Below are 17,493 nucleotides of genomic sequence, written 5' to 3' on the forward strand. Positions count from 1 at the left end.
TGGCCCGAGAGAAGGGACGGTGCCAGTCAGCTCCGCTTTTCTTCAGCCAGCAAGAATGGCGAGAGGTTGGGGGAGGAGATGGGGTCTACGCTTTCCAAAGAAGAAGAAGCAGTAGTTAAGCTCCTCCAACATATACTCTCAAAGAGAGGCATAAAATATGATGAAGCTTGTTTAAAGCGGCTTTTACAATGGAGCAAGGACAGAAACCTTTTAATTAGTGTGGGTACAGCTTTTGAGCTTAGTACCTGGGAAGCTATCGGAACCTCCCTATGGGATGAAATTAGTGACGGGTCTAAAGAAGTTAAAGGTCTTGCAACTTTATGGAAAGTAATTAAGACAACTCTGCAAGAAATGAAAGCAGATCGTAAAGCATCTGCGTCTGCTTTTGCTGCTCTCTCTCCCACCGCAAGCGAAGGAGAAACGCGGGGAGAAAAACATAATGCAGCGAGAGAGACTTTTGGCTTCCCTGGAGCTTGTCCACCTGCTCCTGTGCCCTTGGCTTCTGCTCCACTCCCTGGGACTGCCGATATTAATCAGCCATCTGACAGTTCCCAAGCCTCCCTAACCGTATGCTTAAAGGAAACCCTACAGAATCAGGAAGCGAGTAAAAATCCGCCTACGAGAAAACAGCCCCCAGATATTGCCGCTCAACATGAACAAATTATACCTAGCATATACCCTCCATTGCCTCCATCTACGCCTGGGTCGCCTCAAGAGCATGAAGAGGGGCCGGAGCTCACTTTGCAGCAGTTGCAGTCAGTAATAGAAAAGCTGGCACAGCTGGAGGCTGCTGTGAAGCGAGAAAGACTGCCAGCCGTATCCTTTGATGCACCCTCCCCCCCCCCCCCCTTCCTTCAAACCCTTTTTTACCTCTGTCCCCTCCTTGTCCTACACCTATACCTCTGCCTTCTCCACCTCCCAGGGAACCAATCCCCACCTTTCCAGAAACAACGGACTCCCAGAATAAATGGCGGGGAATTATTCGTGATGCCTTAATTGAGGGAGAAATCACAGCAGCTCCCACAGCGTTTCCGGTTATTGCTGGGGCTGGGGGTGGACCTAATCAATGGGTTCCATTTGATTGGAAAATCATAAAAGAAACAAAGGTTGCAATTGCTCAGTATGGTTTAAAATCTCCTTTTACGCAGGCAGTTTTGTCCCATATATTTTCTGGGTCAACCTTAACTCCACATGACTCGTGAATGCTTGCTAAAACCTTGTTGTCGCCGTCACAACAGTTATATTTTTTTCCATAGGTGGCAGGAACTCTGCGATGATGCAGAGGCAGGAAATAGGGGACGTCAACAAAATGATCCCTTATTTCAATGTACTGCTCAAATGCTGATGGGTTCTGGACCATTTTCAAACGCCGCTTGGCAAGCTCAATTTGATACTCAAGTTTTAATGCAATCATCACAGGAATTGGCATTTAAAGCTCTCCAAAGCATACCCGAGCAAGGAAAGGTTTCTCCTTCCTATGTTAATATTCGGCAGGGAGAATCTGAACCATTTGCTCAGTTTATAGACAGACTGCATACCGCATTGGAATCTCACGCAGATCTTGATGGTAACATGAAGGTTAAGTTGCTTGATCAGGTGGCGTTTGAAAATGCAAATGCGAAAACAAAGCAAGTATTGTGCACGTTACCTCGAGGTGTTACTGTTAGTGAGATGTTAGAAGCTTGCGACCGTTTGGGTGAACAAGGGAAAGCTGCTCTTTTTGCTTCTGCATTTGCCACAGCAGTGCGACCTCTGCTACAAACAAAATGCGGGGAAAGGTCAGGAGGCGCAATGTAAAGTTTATGGTAAGGTCTCTGGTGAAACACAACGCGATCGATGTGGGAAAAGAGGCCACATGACTAGAGAATGTAAATCAAAGTACCATGTCAGCTGCAGGGTTTTGGGAAACTACCAACTGAGCGCGAGATCCCCGCGCACTATGACACAAATACAGGGTGTCTGGACAGCGTCCCCTCCGCCACAGCAGGAAGTGCCGGAGTGGACGTGGCAACAGCAGTAGAAGTAACTTTGTTGGACACAAAGGTGCATTGCATTCCATCTAAACATGAAAGGACCTCTTGGTCATGGATTATGTGCGATATTGTTGGGGCGATCGTCAACATCTCGACAGGGGATTTTTGTCTTACCAGGAGTAATTGATGCTGATTACACTGGTGTGATCATGATCATGGTCCAAACAATAACGCTACCCGTGAATATTGTGAAAGGTGCACGCATAGCGCAGTTAGTTCCGTTTGAATCCCGAGTACCAAAATCTGGCAAACTTTTGCGAGGAGATGCAGGTTTTGGATCCTCTGGTTCACCTGCAGTGCTATTGGCCTTAAATATTCAAAAGTCAAAACCAGAGGAGACAGTGAGAATTATGGGACCAAAAAACGAAACCATTGTTTTAAAAATGATCATTGATACGCGAGCAGATGTTACCGTAATTCCCAGAAGTAAATGGCCTAATGAATGGCAGCTAATACACACCACTGAAGGGATTTATGGAATTGGTGGGATGCAATCCACTAGTGTGAGCAAAGAGCATTTAAATTTCTGCTTTTCTGACAGCTCTGAGGTGAAAACACGACCATACGTTTTGAACGTTCCCATCGCATTGATTGGGCGAGACATCTTGAGTCAACTGGGTGCGAGGCTGACAACTCAGGGTTTTTAATCGCGGCCATTGAAGGACTGCCAATCCTAAAACTGAGATGGAAAACTGAAACACCGGTATGGGTTGATCAATGGCCACTCAATGCAGAAAAGCTGTCCAAGATTCAAGAGTTAGTACAAGAGCAGCTAGAGGCAGGACATATAGTTCCCTCTACTAGCCCATGGAATACCCCAATTTTTACCATCCCAAAGAAAAATGGGAAATGGCGTTTGTTGCACGATCTGCATGCGATCAATGCAGTAATGCATGATATGGGAGCCTTACAACCTGGATTGCCCTCCCCGGTAATGATTCCAGTAGATTGGAACATTTTGATTATTGATCTGAAAGATTGTTTTTTTTTTACTATACCGTTACATCCTGAAGATCAAGAGAAGTTTGCTTTTACAGTACCATCAATAAATAAGGCAGAGCCTGCACAACGGTATCAATGGACAGTTTTACCACAGGGAATGAAAAACTCTCTACCATGTGTCAACATTTTGTTGCTTGGGCTTTGAAACCAATCAGAGAAAGATTTGCTCAATTTCTGATCTATCACTATATGAATGATATATTGAATGCAGGGAAAAAATCACGGAAAGCAGCTTGTGTGTGGCAGGAGGATGGAAAATGGCAGACGCACGTGCTGCAAGGAGACGGGCAAGATAGCCTGCAGACCTTAGAGCTCAAGGCGGCCTGTTGGACCTTCTTAAAATGGACTGATGAACCTTTGAATGTGGTGTCTGATTCGTTGTATGTCATCGGAGTAGTGCGCCGCATAGAGGACGCCCTACTGAAGCGTACTGCCAACCCTCGGCTAGGAAGTTTGTTTCAAGAATTGCGGCGCACCATTAACACAAGGCAACATCAGTATTGTGTCATCCACATTAGAAGTCATATGTGGGACGTTGGCCTAGGGGAAGGAAACGCCAGAGCAGATGCTGCAGTCAGTTGGATCACATACATGCCTCCCTTGAATCAGTTTAAACAGGCACGGAATAGTCATGCAAACTTTCATCAGAATGCCCATGCATTGCGAAAACAATTTAGACTTACACATGCGGAGGCCCAAGGAATTGTTCGAACATGCCCCCAGTGCAGCCATCATGGCCCAGGCCTCGGTTTGGGAGTCAACCCAAAAGGCTTGCGAGCCCTTGAACTGTGGCAGATGGACGTTACCCATGTAACAGAATTTGGGCGTCTGAAATATGTGCATGTTACAGTTGATACGTTTTCAAAATTCATTTGGGCCACTGCTTTACCTGGAGAGCGAACTCTTCATGTAAAGAAGCATCTCACAGCTTGTTTTTCTGTTATGGGGGTCCCAGAACATATTAAGACAGACAATGGCCCAGCTTACACAAGTCAGAGCGTTTCTCGATTTTTTGGCTACTTGAGGGGTAAAACACAGCACTGGACTCCTGCATTCTCCAACTGGTCAAGCTATTATTGAAAGAACACACAGAGTACTAAAGGACTATCTTGCCAAGCAAAAGGCTACAGAGGAATTAGACCCTGTACAGCGACTACACAAGGCTCTTTTTACTTTGAATTATCTGTGCTTAACAGAAGGCAGGGAGGAGCCGCCTGTGGTCATACATCATACAACAGGTGAAGGACCATTGTGGGTACCAGCGCGATTTACCCGAGCTGCACGACAACCGAGAGAAGCCGACAAGAACGAAGAAGACATCTGTGCCTCAGCAAATTAGCGGCCCTGCTGGCCTTTTAGACAGTGTGTGTGAAGTTTGAGAGAAAGATACCTTGTAATATTAAGATGAGCACTAATCAAAAGATTGGCAATCGTTTGAGCCCGAAAGGGTACCATTTGTGTATAACAAGTCTGTTCCTACAGTAGGTGACGAGCGTCATAGCCATACATCGCATTAACCCTCAAGTAAACATGTGGGTCACATGGGCAAATGAGACGGGACAGCACTCTTTTTGTTTGGCAATGGCATCAGCTGCAGATCCATTTTGCACTTGTTTAATTGGAATACCCCAATTTAATGCAGAGGATTTTAAGAGTCATAGCACTGGAAACTGTAGCAAAAGTCAGTCAGTAGCACAGTGTGCTGCGCAATTAATTAATATGGCAAACGTCTCGTTGCCCTGGGACCCGCAAGAGCTAGATCTGCTGGGATCAATGCCCATTGACAACTCTACCAAAAACGTAACGCAAACTTGTTTTGTATTTGGCGGTTCGTTATTTGCTGGCACAAACATGTATAAACCTCAGAGTTGGTCTCAGTGGACCAATGTAACAAGCCGCTCTACGATATATGGCTATATGAATGCAGGAGATTTTTGTGGTACCAGCCGCACCGAAAGTCAAAACCAAGGCCTTGGCGCCTTAGGAGCAGAAACAAAAGGCAGTAAGCAATCTATATGGGTAAACAATACTGCTAAAGCCTTACCACCTGGAGTGTTTTTAATTTGTGGCGACCGAGCTTGGCAAGGCCTGCCAAAAAATGCAATAGGAGGACCGTGCTATTTAGGTAAGCTCACCTTATTTGCACCTACCATTAGGACTTGGAGGAACCTTACAAGAAACCACCCTCGGAGCAAGCGAGCAATAACGCGGTTGACTCCGAGTGCAATGATAATGTGGAACTTTTGGGAACACCTGCAAGGGTAGTGTTGTCTCTCCTCCTCCCGGGTGGTGCAGCAGGGAACGCTTTGAACAATTTAAATAAGCTTGCTTGTTGGACGCAAAAGCAGTTTAACACAACTGCTGATGTAATCACGCAATTATTAGCTGATCAGAGTAGCTTGCGCCATGCTGTTTTACAAATTAGAGCTGCCATTGATTTTTTGTTATTAGCCCAAGGACATGGCTGTGAAGATTTTGAAGGAATGTGTTGTATGAACTTCACTGATCATTCTGAATCCATTCACAAGGCACTGTCGCTGATGAAACAACGCATGTCTCATATTACAGTGTCAACATCTCCATTTGATGAGTGGCTAGCCAGCTTGGGCCTTGGTGGATGGCTGGGAAACTTATTTAAGGAAGGAGTTCGTTTGATTATTTATGGATTGATATTTGTTTTAGCAGCATGTATATGTGTGTCATGCATAAAAAAGGGTTTAGAAAAGATAGTAAGTCAGGCCTGGCTTGTCCAAAAACAAAAAGGGGGAATTGTGGGAGATTTCATGGAAAATGGGGGACATTTCTTTGAGCCTGATTATTTAGAGTTAGCATAAGTAGGCCGCAGTTAGCATGAGCGGGCCAGAGTACGTGACAGCTGCAGTATGAACGGACTTTGAACCACCAGAAAAACAATGGACATGAGGAACTTGGACAGTGGAGCAATTAATAAACAAGATAACAGAACTGCAGAGGCAAGAAGGAGCTGCAAGAGCTTTAACGCAATTAAGAAAGCTGTCATTTCGGCTTAGAGCATTTAGCTGCGGGATGGGGACTTAGGAGTTGGTTTGTATCTTTGTTAAAAATCGGGGTTTCTTTTATTCTTGTGTATTTTATTAGGTATAATGTTGCTTTTACTGTGTTTAATTAATTGTGTTCATAGATCTTGTAGGTTACCTTGATCAACATAACAGGTCAAGATTCTCTGTGCATTGCAACCGCATCACAAGGCCCATGAACCAATAGACAGGGTGGCTATGACTCGTGCAGCGCGCCTGGCCAGCAAGCGCATGCATCATAGGCTCCCCATGTTGCAACCGAGGCAGATTTTGGCACCCGCTGGCCACGTGTGCTGAAATCCGTTCCTCTGCAGATGTATAAATACCAGGATTTTCCGAAGAGCATCGGGCTGGTGTATGGCAAGGCCATCGTTGCCTACGTGGGGACGCCCACATAAAGCTGGCACCTACCGATTGCTGGGCTGAGTTTGCGGCGCAAGACAGCACAAGAATGTATGGATGGTCCATCTTCCTCACAGTCCTCGGTTGGATGTAGTCACGGATACTTCCGCAAGCCAAAGAAACATCTGGGTGACCCTGGCTGACGTGACCGGACAAGATTGCTTATGCCTCCGTACAGCAGCACCAAGCAATCCCTTTTTCACAGGTTTAATAGGGGGTTCCACTGGCATCAACGAAGTTTAAGAACTTATTGATGGAGACAATTGATGAAAAACAAAAAAGGGGGAATTGTTGCGGACACATATTTAGCTAACGGTCACAAAAGCATTCCAGACGCCTTTAGAAGGCCTTGAACAGAATAAACAAGAAGACAAAAAAAAAGAAAGATGCCAATTAGAAGAACACAGGTGCACATTCCAAGATAAAGGGATCTTGGCACAAAGAACCTTAATTCGGCAGTTTATCTTGACCAATTAGACTGAGACAAGTTTCGCATGTTTTATTTAGTATAACCAATTGTGTCCTATGTTTATGCGCGTGTACAGAGTTAGTATAACCAATTGTGTCCTATGTTTATGCGCGTGGACAGAGTTAGTATAACCAATTATATTTTAGCTTATGGCACGTGGATAGCTGATGTTTATAAGCACGCTATTTGGGCAATAAAGGGAGAACAACTTTAACTGTATCGGTGTCCGGTTGTTACTCGGCTCACGTCTCCAGATGGTTCCCTGCAACAGAGGAGGAATGGCTTTTTAAGCAAATACCTCTTCCGTTTGGTGGAGGTGGGGTGGTGACATGGTGTTATCTTCGTGGGGAGCTTATTTTGAAGTTACCTCCTTGCAGTGTTTGCTCCAGTAAAAGGCAGTATCATTTTCGCAAAAGAGAAATTGGAGATACCTGTTTAGTACTTGGTGGTGAGTGCTGTGGTGTGGAAAATACTGGCCTGGAAGGTGGGATTTGCTTCAGGGTGAGAATTGGTCATAGATGGTCAGAGGTGGATTTGGTTATTGGGGAGGCTGTTTCCTCAAGGCTGAAGATGACTAGGAGCAAGTTTTCTTAACGGAGATTCAAGAATACAAATGGGTGTTTTGATGCTGCTTCAGTTTTGGAGAAGCAGTATTAGCTAAAAAGCTATTCTAGATCAGTGACAGAAGGAAAACAGTAACAAAGGACTAAATAAAAGAAACACCATGTAACAGGTGACAGTAAAGTGGGATAGAGAAGAAACAGTTTACACCAAGCACAACGAAATACAGAACCCCAACAGCTGAATGACAAAATTTGAATGAGAATGACTATACCAGGCATAAAAGAAGCCCAAGCAATGGAGCAGGCCATGTGCCAGGGCAAGCCAGAGCCTCTATGGAGGATATGAGAGCCGTAAGTTGTGGCTCTTGGCATGTGTTTTGGATTTGTGTGATGGGGTTTTTTGGTAGTGGGGGAGGGGCCGCAGGGGAGGCTCCTGTGAGAAGCTGCTAGAAGCTTCCCCGGCTCTTGGGTCAGACCCACCTCTGGCCAAGGCCGACCCAATCAGTGACGGTGGTAGCACCTCTGGGATAACATATTTAAGAAGGGGAACCTGCAGTGAGTGAGGAGATGATTGGAATGTGAGGGGAACACCTATGCAGATACCAAGGTCAGTGAAGAAGGAGGGGGAGGAGGTGCGCCAGAGGAGGTGATGCCCCTGCAGCCTGTGGTGAGACGGCAGGCTGTCCCCCTGCAGCCCATGGAGGTGAACAGTGGAGCAGATGCCCACCTGCAGCCCGTGGAGGACCCCATGCCAGAGCAGTTGGATGCCCCCAAAGATGGCTGTGACTCCATGGGAAAGCCCGCGCTGGAGCAGTCTGTGACTGAAGATCGGCCCGCGGAAGGGACCCATGCCAGGGAAGTTCATGAAGGACTGCAGCCTGTGGGAAGGACTTATGTTGGAGAAGTATGTGAAGGACTGTCTCCCATGGGAGGGACACCACGCTGGAGCAAGGGAAGAGTGAGGAGTCCTCCCCCTGAGGAGGAAGGAGCAGCAGAGACAATGTGTGATGAACTGACCCCAACCCCCATTTCCAGTCTCCCTGCGCCACCGGGGGGAGGAGGTAGAGAAAACTGGGAGTGGAGTTGAGCCAGGAAGGAGGGAGGGGTGGGGGAAGGTGTTTTAAGATTTGGTTTTACTTCCTAATATCCTTGTTATGATTTGATTGGTAGTAAATTAAATTGATTTTGTTTTTTCCCCAAGTTGAGCCTGTCTTTTGCCTGTGACCATAAGTGGTAAGTGATCCCTCCCTGTCCTTGTCTAGACCCATGAGCTTTTCTTTATATTTTCTCCTCATCCCACTAGGCTGCAGGTGGGCATCTGCTCCACTGTTCACCTCCATGGGCTGCAGGGGGACAGCCTGCCGTCTCACCACAGGCTGCAGGGGCATCACCTCCTCTGGCGCACCTCCTCCCCCTCCTTCTTCACTGACCTTGGTATCTGCATAGGTGTTCCCCTCACATTCCAATCATCTCCTCACTCACTGCAGGTTCCCCTTCTTAAATATGTTATCCCAGAGGTGCTACCACCGTCACTGATTGGGTCGGCCTTGGCCAGAGGTGGGTCTGACCCAAGAGCCGGGGAAGCTTCTAGCAGCTTCTCACAGGAGCCTCCCCTGCGGCCCCTCCCCCACTACCAAAAAACCCCATCACACAAATCCAAAACACATGCCAAGAGCCACAACTTACGGCTCTCATATCCTCCATAGAGGCTCTGGCTTGCCCTGGCACATGGCCTGCTCCATTGCTTGGGCTTCTTTTATGCCTGGTATAGTCATTCTCATTCAAATTTTGTCATTCAGCTGTTGGGGTTCTGTATTTCGTTGTGCTTGGTGTAAACTGTTTCTTCTCTATCCCACTTTACTGTCACCTGTTACATGGTGTTTCTTTTATTTAGTCCTTTGTTACTGTTTTCCTTCTGTCACTGATCTAGAATAGCTTTTTAGCTAATACTGCTTCTCCAAAACTGAAGCAGCATCAAAACACCCATTTGTATTCTTGAATCTCCGTTAAGAAAACTTGCTCCTAGTCATCTTCAGCCTTGAGGAAACAGCCTCCCCAATAACCAAATCCACCTCTGACCATCTATGACCAATTCTCACCCTGAAGCAAATCCCACCTTCCAGGCCAGTATTTTCCACACCACAGCACTCACCACCAAGTACTAAACAGGTATCTCCAATTTCTCTTTTGCGAAAATGATACTGCCTTTTACTGGAGCAAACACTGCAAGGAGGTAACTTCAAAATAAGCTCCCCACGAAGATAACACCATGTCACCACCCCACCTCCACCAAACGGAAGAGGTATTTGCTTAAAAAGCCATTCCTCCTCTGTTGCAGGGAACCATCTGGAGACGTGAGCCGAGTAACAACCGGACACCGATACAGTTAAAGTTGTTCTCCCTTTATTGCCCAAATAGCGTGCTTATAAACATCAGCTATCCACGTGCCATAAGCTAAAATATAATTGGTTATACTAACTCTGTCCACGCGCATAAACATAGGACACAATTGGTTATACTAACTCTGTACACGCGCATAAACATAGGACACAATTGGTTATACTAAATAAAACATGCGAAACTTGTCTCAGTCTAATTGGTCAAGATAAACTGCCGAATTAAGGTTCTTTGTGCCAAGATCCCTTTATCTTGGAATGTGCACCTGTGTTCTTCTAATTGGCATCTTTCTTTTTTTTTGTCTTCTTGTTTATTCTGTTCAAGGCCTTCTAAAGGCGTCTGGAATGCTTTTGTGACCGTTAGCTAAATATGTGTCCGCAACAATTCCCCCTTTTTTGTTTTTCATCAATTGTCTCCATCAATAAGTTCTTAAACTTCGTTGATGCCAGTGGAACCCCCTATTAAACCTGTGAAAAAGGGATTGCTTGGTGCTGCTGTACGGAGGCATAAGCAATCTTGTCCGGTCACGTCAGCCAGGGTCACCCAGATGTTTCTTTGGCTTGCGGAAGTATCCGTGACTACATCCAACCGAGGACTGTGAGGAAGATGGACCATCCATACATTCTTGTGCTGTCTTGCGCCGCAAACTCAGCCCAGCAATCGGTAGGTGCCAGCTTTATGTGGGCGTCCCCACGTAGGCAACGATGGCCTTGCCATACACCAGCCCGATGCTCTTCGGAAAATCCTGGTATTTATACATCTGCAGAGGAACGGATTTCAGCACACGTGGCCAGCGGGTGCCAAAATCTGCCTCGGTTGCAACATGGGGAGCCTATGATGCATGCGCTTGCTGGCCAGGCGCGCTGCACGAGTCATAGCCACCCTGTCTATTGGTTCATGGGCCTTGTGATGCGGTTGCAATGCACAGAGAATCTTGACCTGTTATGTTGATCAAGGTAACCTACAAGATCTATGAACACAATTAATTAAACACAGTAAAAGCAACATTATACCTAATAAAATACACAAGAATAAAAGAAACCCCGATTTTTAACAAAGATACAAACCAACTCCTAAGTCCCCATCCCGCAGCTAAATGCTCTAAGCCGAAATGACAGCTTTCTTAATTGCGTTAAAGCTCTTGCAGCTCCTTCTTGCCTCTGCAGTTCTGTTATCTTGTTTATTAATTGCTCCACTGTCCAAGTTCCTCATGTCCATTGTTTTTCTGGTGGTTCAAAGTCCGTTCATACTGCAGCTGTCACGTACTCTGGCCCGCTCATGCTAACTGCGGCCTACTTATGCTAACTCTAAATAATCAGGCTCAAAGAAATGTCCCCCATTTTCCATGAAATCTCCCACAATTCCCCCTTTTTGTTTTTGGACAAGCCAGGCCTGACTTACTATCTTTTCTAAACCCTTTTTTATGCATGACACACATATACATGCTGCTAAAACAAATATCAATCCATAAATAATCAAACGAACTCCTTCCTTAAGTTTCCCAGCCATCCACCAAGGCCCAAGCTGGCTAGCCACTCATCAAATGGAGATGTTGACACTGTAATATGAGACATGCGTTGTTTCATCAGCGACAGTGCCTTGTGAATGGATTCAGAATGATCAGTGAAGTTCATACAACACATTCCTTCAAAATCTTCACAGCCATGTCCTTGGGCTAATAACAAAAAATCAATGGCAGCTCTAATTTGTAAAACAGCATGGCGCAAGCTACTCTGATCAGCTAATAATTGCGTGATTACATCAGCAGTTGTGTTAAACTGCTTTTGCGTCCAACAAGCAAGCTTATTTAAATTGTTCAAAGCGTTCCCTGCTGCACCACCCGGGAGGAGGAGAGACAACACTACCCTTGCAGGTGTTCCCAAAAGTTCCACATTATCATTGCACTCGGAGTCAACCGCGTTATTGCTCGCTTGCTCCGAGGGTGGTTTCTTGTAAGGTTCCTCCAAGTCCTAATGGTAGGTGCAAATAAGGTGAGCTTACCTAAATAGCACGGTCCTCCTATTGCATTTTTTGGCAGGCCTTGCCAAGCTCGGTCGCCACAAATTAAAAACACTCCAGGGGGTAAGGCTTTAGCAGTATTGTTTACCCATATAGATTGCTTACTGCCTTTTGTTTCTGCTCCTAAGGCGCCAAGGCCTTGGTTTTGACTTTCGGTGCGGCTGGTACCACAAAAATCTCCTGCATTCATATAGCCATATATCGTAGAGCGGCTTGTTACGTTGGTCCACTGAGACCAACTCTGAGGTTTATACGTTTGTGCCAGCAAATAACGAACCGCCAAATACAAAACAAGTTTGCGTTACGTTTTTGGTAGAGTTGTCAATGGGCATTGATCCCAGCAGATCTAGCTCTTGCGGGTCCCAGGGCAACGAGACGTTTGCCATATTAATTAATTGCGCAGCACACTGTGCTACTGACTGACTTTTGCTACAGTTTCCAGTGCTATGACTCTTAAAATCCTCTGCATTAAATTGGGGTATTCCAATTAAACAAGTGCAAAATGGATCTGCAGCTGATGCCATTGCCAAACAAAAAGAGTGCTGTCCCGTCTCATTTGCCCATGTGACCCACATGTTTACTTGAGGGTTAATGCGATGTATGGCTATGACGCTCGTCACCTACTGTAGGAACAGACTTGTTATACACAAATGGTACCCTTTCGGGCTCAAACGATTGCCAATCTTTTGATTAGTGCTCATCTTAATATTACAAGGTATCTTTCTCTCAAACTTCACACACACTGTCTAAAAGGCCAGCAGGGCCGCTAATTTGCTGAGGCACAGATGTCTTCTTCGTTCTTGTCGGCTTCTCTCGGTTGTCGTGCAGCTCGGGTAAATCGCGCTGGTACCCACAATGGTCCTTCACCTGTTGTATGATGTATGACCACAGGCGGCTCCTCCCTGCCTTCTGTTAAGCACAGATAATTCAAAGTAAAAAGAGCCTTGTGTAGTCGCTGTACAGGGTCTAATTCCTCTGTAGCCTTTTGCTTGGCAAGATAGTCCTTTAGTACTCTGTGTGTTCTTTCAATAATAGCTTGACCAGTTGGAGAATGCAGGAGTCCAGTGCTGTGTTTTACCCCTCAAGTAGCCAAAAAATCGAGAAACGCTCTGACTTGTGTAAGCTGGGCCATTGTCTGTCTTAATATGTTCTGGGACCCCCATAACAGAAAAACAAGCTGTGAGATGCTTCTTTACATGAAGAGTTCGCTCTCCAGGTAAAGCAGTGGCCCAAATGAATTTTGAAAACGTATCAACTGTAACATGCACATATTTCAGACGCCCAAATTCTGTTACATGGGTAACGTCCATCTGCCACAGTTCAAGGGCTCGCAAGCCTTTTGGGTTGACTCCCAAACCGAGGCCTGGGCCATGATGGCTGCACTGGGGGCATGTTCGAACAATTCCTTGGGCCTCCGCATGTGTAAGTCTAAATTGTTTTCGCAATGCATGGGCATTCTGATGAAAGTTTGCATGACTATTCCGTGCCTGTTTAAACTGATTCAAGGGAGGCATGTATGTGATCCAACTGACTGCAGCATCTGCTCTGGCGTTTCCTTCCCCTAGGCCAACGTCCCACATATGACTTCTAATGTGGATGACACAATACTGATGTTGCCTTGTGTTAATGGTGCGCCGCAATTCTTGAAACAAACTTCCTAGCCGAGGGTTGGCAGTACGCTTCAGTAGGGCGTCCTCTATGCGGCGCACTACTCCGATGACATACAACGAATCAGACACCACATTCAAAGGTTCATCAGTCCATTTTAAGAAGGTCCAACAGACCGCCTTGAGCTCTAAGGTCTGCAGGCTATCTTGCCCGTCTCCTTGCAGCACGTGCGTCTGCCATTTTCCATCCTCCTGCCACACACAAGCTGCTTTCCGTGATTTTTTCCCTGCATTCAATATATCATTCATATAGTGATAGATCAGAAATTGAGCAAATCTTTCTCTGATTGGTTTCAAAGCCCAAGCAACAAAATGTTGACACATGGTAGAGAGTTTTTCATTCCCTGTGGTAAAACTGTCCATTGATACCGTTGTGCAGGCTCTGCCTTATTTATTGATGGTACTGTAAAAGCAAACTTCTCTTGATCTTCAGGATGTAACGGTATAGTAAAAAAAAAACAATCTTTCAGATCAATAATCAAAATGTTCCAATCTACTGGAATCATTACCGGGGAGGGCAATCCAGGTTGTAAGGCTCCCATATCATGCATTACTGCATTGATCGCATGCAGATCGTGCAACAAACGCCATTTCCCATTTTTCTTTGGGATGGTAAAAATTGGGGTATTCCATGGGCTAGTAGAGGGAACTATATGTCCTGCCTCTAGCTGCTCTTGTACTAACTCTTGAATCTTGGACAGCTTTTCTGCATTGAGTGGCCATTGATCAACCCATACCGGTGTTTCAGTTTTCCATCTCAGTTTTAGGATTGGCAGTCCTTCAATGGCCGCGATTAAAAACCCTGAGTTGTCAGCCTCGCACCCAGTTGACTCAAGATGTCTCGCCCAATCAATGCGATGGGAACGTTCAAAACGTATGGTCGTGTTTTCACCTCAGAGCTGTCAGAAAAGCAGAAATTTAAATGCTCTTTGCTCACACTAGTGGATTGCATCCCACCAATTCCATAAATCCCTTCAGTGGTGTGTATTAGCTGCCATTCATTAGGCCATTTACTTCTGGGAATTACGGTAACATCTGCTCGCGTATCAATGATCATTTTTAAAACAATGGTTTCGTTTTTTGGTCCCATAATTCTCACTGTCTCCTCTGGTTTTGACTTTTGAATATTTAAGGCCAATAGCACTGCAGGTGAACCAGAGGATCCAAAACCTGCATCTCCTCGCAAAAGTTTGCCAGATTTTGGTACTCGGGATTCAAACGGAACTAACTGCGCTATGCGTGCACCTTTCACAATATTCACGGGTAGCGTTATTGTTTGGACCATGATCATGATCACACCAGTGTAATCAGCATCAATTACTCCTGGTAAGACAAAAATCCCCTGTCGAGATGTTGACGATCGCCCCAACAATATCGCACATAATCCATGACCAAGAGGTCCTTTCATGTTTAGATGGAATGCAATGCACCTTTGTGTCCAACAAAGTTACTTCTACTGCTGTTGCCACGTCCACTCCGGCACTTCCTGCTGTGGCGGAGGGGACGCTGTCCAGACACCCTGTATTTGTGTCATAGTGCGCGGGGATCTCGCGCTCAGTTGGTAGTTTCCCAAAACCCTGCAGCTGACATGGTACTTTGATTTACATTCTCTAGTCATGTGGCCTCTTTTCCCACATCGATCGCGTTGTGTTTCACCAGAGACCTTACCATAAACTTTACATTGCGCCTCCTGACCTTTCCCCGCATTTTGTTTGTAGCAGAGGTCGCACTGCTGTGGCAAATGCAGAAGCAAAAAGAGCAGCTTTCCCTTGTTCACCCAAACGGTCGCAAGCTTCTAACATCTCACTAACAGTAACACCTCGAGGTAACGTGCACAATACTTGCTTTGTTTTCGCATTTGCATTTTCAAACACCACCTGATCAAGCAACTTAACCTTCATGTTACCATCAAGATCTGCGTGAGATTCCAATGCGGTATGCAGTCTGTCTATAAACTGAGCAAATGGTTCAGATTCTCCCTGCCGAATATTAACATAGGAAGGAGAAACCTTTCCTTGCTCGGGTATGCTTTGGAGAGCTTTAAATGCCAATTCCTGTGATGATTGCATTAAAACTTGAGTATCAAATTGAGCTTGCCAAGCGGCGTTTGAAAATGGTCCAGAACCCATCAGCATTTGAGCAGTACATTGAAATAAGGGATCATTTTGTTGACGTCCCCTATTTCCTGCCTCTGCATCATCGCAGAGTTCCTGCCACCTATGGAAAAAAATATAACTGTTGTGACGGCGACAACAAGGTTTTAGCAAGCATTCACGAGTCATGTGGAGTTAAGGTTGACCCAGAAAATATATGGGACAAAACTGCCTGCGTAAAAGGAGATTTTAAACCATACTGAGCAATTGCAACCTTTGTTTCTTTTATGATTTTCCAATCAAATGGAACCCATTGATTAGGTCCACCCCCAGCCCCAGCAATAACCGGAAACGCTGTGGGAGCTGCTGTGATTTCTCCCTCAATTAAGGCATCACGAATAATTCCCCGCCATTTATTCTGGGAGTCCGTTGTTTCTGGAAAGGTGGGGATTGGTTCCCTGGGAGGTGGAGAAGGCAGAGGTATAGGTGTAGGACAAGGAGGGGACAGAGGTAAAAAAGGGTTTGAAGGAAGGGGGGGGGGGGGGAGGGTGCATCAAAGGATACGGCTGGCAGTCTTTCTCGCTTCACAGCAGCCTCCAGCTGTGCCAGCTTTTCTATTACTGACTGCAACTGCTGCAAAGTGAGCTCCGGCCCCTCTTCATGCTCTTGAGGCGACCCAGGCGTAGATGGAGGCAATGGAGGGTATATGCTAGGTATAATTTGTTCATGTTGAGCGGCAATATCTGGGGGCTGTTTTCTCGTAGGCGGATTTTTACTCGCTTCCTGATTCTGTAGGGTTTCCTTTAAGCATACGGTTAGGGAGGCTTGGGAACTGTCAGATGGCTGATTAATATCGGCAGTCCCAGGGAGTGGAGCAGAAGCCAAGGGCACAGGAGCAGGTGGACAAGCTCCAGGGAAGCCAAAAGTCTCTCTCGCTGCATTATGTTTTTCTCCCCGCGTTTCTCCTTCGCTTGCGGTGGGAGAGAGAGCAGCAAAAGCAGACGCAGATGCTTTACGATCTGCTTTCATTTCTTGCAGAGTTGTCTTAATTACTTTCCATAAAGTTGCAAGACCTTTAACTTCTTTAGACCCGTCACTAATTTCATCCCATAGGGAGGTTCCGATAGCTTCCCAGGTACTAAGCTCAAAAGCTGTACCCACACTAATTAAAAGGTTTCTGTCCTTGCTCCATTGTAAAAGCCGCTTTAAACAAGCTTCATCATATTTTATGCCTCTCTTTGAGAGTATATGTTGGAGGAGCTTAACTACTGCTTCTTCTTCTTTGGAAAGCGTAGACCCCATCTCCTCCCCCAACCTCTCGCCATTCTTGCTGGCTGAAGAAAAGCGGAGCTGACTGGCACCGTCCCTTCTCTCGGGCCCACTTAACAAGGGCTTGAATCCCTTTAATATCTGCCTCGAGCCCTCTCATTGAGAGGATACTTGCGAGGAGCCGAACCGCCGCCTCGTCTTCCATGACGGTTCTTACCTTTGCAGAGGGTCGCTCAGCTGCGCGAACTCCAGGCTCCGACGCTTTACTTTCGGCTCGTGCCCACCTCTGCTTCTCACGTCCCCAGCCTCCCGGTATCACTGTTCTGCGATGCTTTGGAGGTTTCAGCAAGCTGCCAGGTCCAGCCTCCCGGTATCACTGTTCTGCGATGCTTTGGAGGTTTCAGCAAACTGTCAGGTCCCTGTTCGGGCGCCACTAGTTGCAGGGAACCATCGGGAGATGTGAGCTGAGTAACAACCGGACACCGATACGGTTAAAGTTGTTCTCCCTTTATTGCCCAAATAG

General features: G+C 46.1%; 1 protein-coding gene across 1 annotated transcript in view; it reads right to left on the reverse strand.

Moving 5' to 3' along the window:
• Positions 1-17,493, reverse strand: part of LOC128136154 (GPI ethanolamine phosphate transferase 3-like) — a gene marked incomplete at its 5' end in the record, with an annotated part of 66,540 nt that overhangs the window by 44,875 nt on the left and 4,172 nt on the right. The gene's annotated exons all lie outside the window — the stretch shown is intronic.

The sequence above is a fragment of the Harpia harpyja genome, chromosome W (assembly GCF_026419915.1).
Source record: "Harpia harpyja isolate bHarHar1 chromosome W, bHarHar1 primary haplotype, whole genome shotgun sequence".
Lineage (NCBI taxonomy): Eukaryota > Metazoa > Chordata > Aves > Accipitriformes > Accipitridae > Harpia > Harpia harpyja.